Here is a 7,890-nt window from a genome sequence, read left to right on the forward strand (position 1 = left end):
ACCTTCAGTTTAAGTCCTTGATTGACAAAAACTTTTCTTTTTTATACATATAATACATTTTTTAAAATCACTGATTATTGTAAAAATGTACTAAAATCTAAAAAAGGTAGTTATAGAAATGTTTGTAATTATATAAATGTTACTGTGTAATCCAAATAAGCATTGATGTTAATATATGTACAATAACTTCAATAAAATGTGTCTTCTAAGAATCTAACATTTTAGAAAAAAATGTTTAGATGTTCCCTAATGAATGTGGTTTCTTGGTGTATTGGTAACCACTCCACTCTGATCTTTGAATACAGTGATCTGTATTTAAATCTTGGTAGGTCCTATTGGTTTTGTTGTAAGTACAATACAGTTAATATCTCTGAGAAAGAAAATATCTATAAATTGCATAAATTAAGAATCTTACACACTGAGAGACAGGTTTATCGGTAATATAATTCCAATAAAATGTAACCTCTAAGAATCTTACACTGTGAGAACATTTTTTACATGCCACCATATGAATGAGCTTTCATGGTGTACTGTTAACAATTCTGCACTCTGAAACCAATAATCTGTATATACAAATTGGTAGGTTCTAATGGTTTTATTTGCAAATACAATGTAGTACATATCTCTCTGAATGAATATTTCTGTATCTTGTAGAAATAAAGATCTTACACTCTGAGAGAAAGTTTTATATGTGTTATTAGATAAGAGATTCCATGGTGTTATGGTTAGCACTCTGTACTCTGAATCCAGTAAATTGAGTTTAAATCTCGGTGGGACCAGGTGCATTTTAGTACAAAGTTTAATTCCTTGATTGACAAAAACTTTTCTTTTTTATACATATAATACATTTTTTTAAAATCACTGATTATTGTAAAAATGTACTAAAATCTAAAAAAAAGGTAGTTATAGAAATGTTTGTAATTATATGAATTTTACTGTGTAATCCAAATAAGCATTGATGTTAATATATGTACAATAACTACAATAAAATGTGTCTTCTAAGAATCTAACATTTTAGAAAAAAATGTTTAGATGTTCCCTAATGAATGTGGTTTCTTGGTGTATTGGTAACCACTCCACTCTGATCTTTGAATACAGTGATCTGTATTTAAATCTTGGCAGGTCCTATTGGTTTTGTTGTAAGTACAATACAGTTAATATCTCTGAGAAAGAAAATATCTATAAATTGCATAAATTAAGAATCTTACACACTAAGAGACAGGTTTATCGGTAATATAATTCCAATAAAATGTAACCTCTAAGAATCTAACACTGTGAGAACATTTTTTACATGCCACCATATGAATGAGCTTTCATGGTGTACTGTTAACAATTCTGGACTCTGAAACTAATAATCTGTATATACAAATTTGTAGGTCCTAATGGTTTTATTTGCAAATACAATGTAGTACATATCTCTCTGAATGAATATTTCTGTATCTTGTAGAAATAAAGATCTTACACTCTGAGAGAAAGTTTTATATGTGTTATTAGAAGGGAGATTCCATGGTGTTATGGTTAGCACTCTGTACTCTGAATCCAGTAAATTGAGTTCAAATCTCGGTGGGACCAGGTGCATTTTAGTACAAAGTTTAATTCCTTGATTGACAAAAACTTTTCTTTTTTATACATATAATAATTTTTTTTTAAATCACTGATTATTGTAAAAATGTACTAAAATCTAAAAAAAGGTAGTTATAGAAATGTTTGTAATTATATGAATTTTACTGTGTAATCCAAATAAGCATTGATGTTAATATATGTACAATAACTTCAATAAAATGTGTCTTCTAAGAATCTAACATTTTAGAAAAAAATGTTTAGATGTTCCCTAATGAATGTGGTTTCTTGGTGTATTTGTAACCACTCCACTCTGATCTTTGAATACAGTGATCTGTATTTAAATCTTGGTAGGTCCTATTGGTTTTTTGTAAGTACCATTCAGTTCATATCTCTCTGAGAGTACATTCTTATAAAAATATTTAGATGCTCCCTAATGGATGAGGTTTCATGGTATATTGGTAAACATTTTGGACTCTGAATCCATGATCTATATTTACATCTTGGTAGGTTCTATTGGTTTTGTTGTAAGTACAATACAGTTAATATCTCTGAGAAAGAAAATATCTATAAATTAAGAATCTTACACACTGAGAGACAGGTTTATCTGTCATTTAATTCCAATAAAATGTATCCACTAAGAATCTTATACTCTGACAAAAAATGTACATGCTACCATATGAATGAGGTTTCATTGTGTACTGTTAACAATTCTGGACTCTGAAACCTATAATCTGTATAAAAATTTGGTAGGTCCTAATGGCTTTTTTTTGTAAATACAATGTAATACTTATCTCTATGATTATTATTCCTGTAACTTGTAGAAAATAAGATCTCACACTCTAAGAGAAAGTTGTATATGTTGTGTTAGAAGAGAGGTTCCATGGTGTAATGGTTAGCAATCTGGACTCTGAATCCAGCGATCCGAGTTCAAATCTTTGTGGGACCTGATGTATTTTAGTACCTTCAGTTTAAGTTCTTGATTGACAGAAAGTCTTCTTTTTCATACATAAAATAATTTTTTTAAATCACTGATTTTTGTAAATATGTACTAAAAGCTAAAAAAAGGTAGTTATAGAAATGTATGTAATTATATGAATTTTACTATATAACCCAAATAAGTAAGTTGGTTTGACAGGATCTGTCCTTCACCAACATGGGTTTATGAAGGACAGATCCTGTCAAACCAACTTACTTGGCTTTTATGAAACAGTAAGCGCAAACCTAGATCAGGGTAAAAACGTGGATGTAATCTTTTTAGACTTTGCCAAAGCGTTTGATACTGTACCACACATGAGACTTATATACAAGCTACAAGAATCAGGGCTAGGAAGCACAATATGCACTTGGGTCAAAAACTGGTTAGATAATAGGAAGCAGCGCGTTGTGGTTAATGGATATTTTTCAACTTGGACGGAAGTGCTAAGTGGTGTGCCGCAAGGCTCAGTATTAGGACCGCTATTGTTCAATATTTTCATTAACGACCTAACAGAAGGTCTAGAGAGCATGGTGTCAATTTTTGCAGATGATACCAAATTGTGTAAGGCTATAAATACAGAGGAGGATGCCGAGTCTCTTCAGAACGACTTAGTTAAATTAGAAGCATGGGCAGCCAAATGGAGAATGCGCTTCAACACAGACAAGTGTAAGGTAATGCACTGTGGTAACAAGAACAAAAATTACACCTACCTACTAAATGGGGTAAAACTAGGGGATTCTGTACTGGAAAAGGACTTAGGTGTCCTCATAGATAGCAAGCTAAGCAGTAGTACCCAAAGTAGGACTGCAGCAAAGAAGGCTAATAAGATATTAGCATGCATAAAACGGGGTATTGATGCTAGGGACGAGAGTATTATACTCCCATTATATAAATCACTAGTGAGGCCACACCTTGAATACTGTGTACAGTTCTGGGCACCGTACTACAAAAAGGATATACTGGAGCTTGAAAAGGTACAAAGGAGGGTGACCAAACTAATTAAGGGCATGGAGACGATGGAATACAAGGAAAGGCTTGAAAGACTAGGCATGTTTACATTGGAAAAGCGGAGACTTAGAGGGGATATGATCAACATCTACAAATATATAAGGGGACAATACACAGAGCTTGCGCGGGACCTGTTTTTGGTTAGATCAACACAGAGGACTCGTGGACACTCGCTCAGGTTAGAGGAGAGGAGATTCCGCACAATACGACGTAAAGGCTTTTTCACGGTAAGGACAATACGTGTTTGGAATTCCCTGCCCGAGGGAGTTGTAATGGCGGAATCTGTCAACACCTTTAAGAATGGGTTAGATAAATTCCTATTGGATAAGGATATCCAGGGGTATGGTGCATAGTCATACATTATAGTTACTATTTAGTCAAATCATCATGCATAGGACACCACAAATAGGTTGAACTCGATGGACAATTGTCTTTTTTCAACCTCAGATACTATGTTACTATGTTACTATGTAAATATATGTACAATAATTGCAATAAAATGTGTCTTCTAAGAATCTAACATTTTAGAAAAAAATGTTTAGCTCTCCCTCATGAATGAAGTTTCTTGGTGTATTGGTAACCACTCTGATCTTTGAATCCAGTGATCTGTATTTAAATCTTGGTAGGTCCTATTGGTTTTTTGTAAGTACCGTTCAGTTTATATTTCTCTGAGAGTACATTCTAATAAAAACTGTTTAAATGCTTCCTCATGAATGAGGTTTCCTGGTGTATTTGTAACCATTTTGGACTCTGAATCCATGATTTGTATTTACATCTTGGTAGGTCCTATTGTTTTTTTGTAAGTATTATGCAGTTCATATCTCTGAGAAAGAAAATATCTATAAATTGCATAAATTAAAAATCATACACACTGAGAGACAGGTTTATCGGTAATATAATTCCAATAAAAAGTAACCTCTAAGAATCTTACACTGTGAGAACATTTTTTACATGCCACCATATGAATGAGCTTTCATGGTGTACTGTTAACAATTCTTGACTCTGAAACTAATAATCTGTATATACAAATTGGTAGGTCCTAATGGTTTTATTTGTAAATACAATGTAGTACATATCTCTCTGAATGAATATTTCTGTATCTTGTAGAAATTAAGATCTTACACTCTGAGAGAAAGTTTTATATGTTATTAGAAGGGAGATTCCATGGTGTTATGGTTAGCACTCTGTACTCTGAATCCAGTAAATTGAGTTCAAATCTCGGTGGGACCAGGTGCATTTTAGTACAAAGTTTAATTCCTTGATTGACAAAAACTTTTCTATTTTATACATATAATACATTTTTTTAAAATCACTGATTATTGTAAAAATGTACTAAAATCTAAAAAAGGTAGTTATAGAAATGTTTGTAATTATATGAATTTTACTGTGTAATCCAAATAAGCATTGATGTTAATATATGTACAATAACTTCAATAAAATGTGTCTTCTAAGAATCTAACATTTTAGAAAAAAATGTTTAGATGTTCCCTAATGAATGTGGTTTCTTGGTGTATTGGTAACCACTCCACTCTGATCTTTGAATACAGTGATCTGTATTTAAATCTTAGTAGGTCCTATTGGTTTTTTGTAAGTACCATTCAGTTCATATCTCTCTGAGAGTACATTCTTATAAAACTATTTAGATGCTCCCTAATGGATGAGGTTTCATGGTATATTGGTAAACATTTTGGACTCTGAATCCATGATCTATATTTACATCTTGGTAGGTTCTATTGGTTTTGTTGTAAGTACAATACAGTTAATATCTCTGAGAAAGAAAATATCTATAAATTTCATAAATTAATAATCTTACACACTGAGAGACAGGTTTATCTGTCATTTAATTCCAATAAAATGTATCCACTAAGAATCTTATACTCTGACAAAAAATGCACATGCTACCATATGAATGAGGTTTCATTGTGTACTGTTAACAATTCTGGACTCTGAAACCTATAATCTGTATAAAAATTTGGTAGGTCCTAATGGCTTTTTTTTGTAAATACAATGGAATACTTATCTCTCTGATTATTATTCCTGTAACTTGTGGAAAATAAGATCTCACACTCTAAGAGAAAGTTGTATATGTTGTGTTAGAAGAGAGGTTCCATGGTGTAATGGTTAGCACTCTGGACTCTGAATCCAGCGATCTGAGTTCAAATCTCGGTGGGACCTGATGTGTTATAGTACCTTCAGTTTAAGTTCTTGATTGACAGAAAGTCTTCTTTTTCATACATATAATAATTTTTTTAAATCACTGATTTTTGTAAATATGTACTAAAAGCTAAAAAAGGTAGTTATAGAAATGTATGTAATTATATGAATTTTACTATATAACCCAAATAAGCGTTGATGTAAATATATGTACAATAATTGCAATAAAATGTGTCTTCTAAGAATCTAACATTTTAGAAAAAAATGTTTAGCTCTCCCTCATGAATGAAGTTTCTTGATGTATTGGTAACCACTCTGATCTTTGAATCCAGTGATCTGTATTTAAATCTTGGTAGGTCCTATTGGTTTTTTGTAAGTACCGTTCAGTTTATATTTCTCTGAGAGTACATTCTAATAAAAACTGTTTAAATGCTTCCTCATGAATGAGGTTTCCTGGTGTATTTGTAACCATTTTGGACTCTGAATCCATGATTTGTATTTACATCTTGGTAGGTCCTATTGTTTTTTTGTAAGTATTATGCAGTTCATATCTCTGAGAAAGAAAATATCTATAAATTGCATAAATTAAGAATCATACACACTGAGAGACAGGGTTATCTGTAATATAATTCCAATAAAATGTAACCTCTAAGAATCTTACACTGTGAGAAAAATTTTTACATGCCACCATATGAATGAGCTTTCATGGTGTACTGTTAACAATTCTGGACTCTGAAACCAATAATCTGTATATACAAATTGGTAGGTCCTAATGGTTTTATTTGTAAATACAATGTAGTACATATCTCTCTGAATGAATATTTCTGTATCTTGTAGAAATTAAGATCTTACACTCTGAGAGAAAGTTTTATATGTGTTATTAGAAGGGAGATTCCATGGTGTTATGGTTAGCACTTTGCACTCTGAATCCAGTAAATTAAGTTCAAATCTCGGTGGGACCAGGTGCATTTTAGTACCTTCAGTTTAAGTCCTTAATTGACAAAAACTTTTCTTTTTTATACATATAATACATTTTTTTAAATCACTGATTATTTTAAAAATGTACTAAAATCTAAAAAAAAAGTAGTTATAGAAATGTTTGTAATTATATGAATTTTACTGTGTAATCCAAATAAGCATTGATGTTAATATATGTAAAATAACTTCAATAAAATGTGTCTTCTAAGAATCTAACATTTTAGAAAAAAATGTTTAGATGTTCCCTAATGAATGTGGTTTCTTGGTGTATTGGTAACCACTCCACTCTGATCTTTGAATACAGTGATCTGTATTTAAATCTTGGTAGGTCCTATTGGTTTTTTGTAAGTACCATTCAGTTCATATCTCTCTGAGAGTACATTCTTATAAAAATATTTAGATGCTCCCTAATGGATGAGGTTTCATGGTGTTTTGGTAAACATTTTGGACTCTGAATCCATGATCTATATTTACATATTGGTAGGTTCTATTGGTTTTGTTGAAAGTACAATACAGTTCATATCTCTGAGAAAGAAAATATCTATAAATTGCATAAATTAAGAATCTTAAACACTGAAAGACAGGTTTATCTGTCATTTAATTCCAATAAAATGTATCCACTAAGAATCTTATACTCTGACAAAAAATGTACATGCTACCATATGAATGAGGTTACATTGTGTACTGTTAACAATTCAGGACTCTGAAACCTATAATCTGTATAAAAATTTGGTAGGTCCTAATGGCTTTTTTTGTAAATACAATGTAATACTTATCTCTCTGATTATTATTCCTGTAACTTGTAGAAAATACGATCTCACACTCTAAGAGAAAGTTGTATAGGTGGTGTTAGAAAAGAGGTTCCATGGTGTAATGATTAGCACTCTGGACTCTGAATCCAGCGATCCGAGTTCAAAGCTCAGTGGGACGTTATGTGTATTTGTACCTTCAGTTTAAGTTCTTGATTGACAGAAAGTCTTCTTTTTCATACATATAATATTTTTTTTTAAATCACTGATTTTTGTAAATATGTACGAAAAGCTAAAAAAGGTAGTTATAGAAATGTATGTAATTATATGAATTTTACTATATAACCCAAATAAGCGTTGATGTAAATATATGTACAATAATTGCAATAAAATGTGTCTTCTAAGAATCTAACATTTTAGAAAAAAATGTTTAGCTCTCCCTCATGAATGAGGTTTCTTGGT

The 7,890-nt window shown here is 31.3% G+C and overlaps 1 non-coding gene across 1 annotated transcript; it reads left to right on the forward strand.

Moving 5' to 3' along the window:
• Positions 1–5,650: 5,650 nt before the first annotated feature.
• Positions 5,651–5,722, forward strand: TRNAQ-CUG (transfer RNA glutamine (anticodon CUG)). Its single transcript has one exon. It is a non-coding gene; the product is annotated as a tRNA-Gln (tRNA).
• The last annotated feature ends 2,168 nt before the right edge of the window (positions 5,723–7,890 follow it).

This window comes from Pseudophryne corroboree, chromosome 11, assembly GCF_028390025.1.
Source record: "Pseudophryne corroboree isolate aPseCor3 chromosome 11, aPseCor3.hap2, whole genome shotgun sequence".
NCBI classification, from domain to species: Eukaryota; Metazoa; Chordata; class Amphibia; order Anura; family Myobatrachidae; genus Pseudophryne; species Pseudophryne corroboree.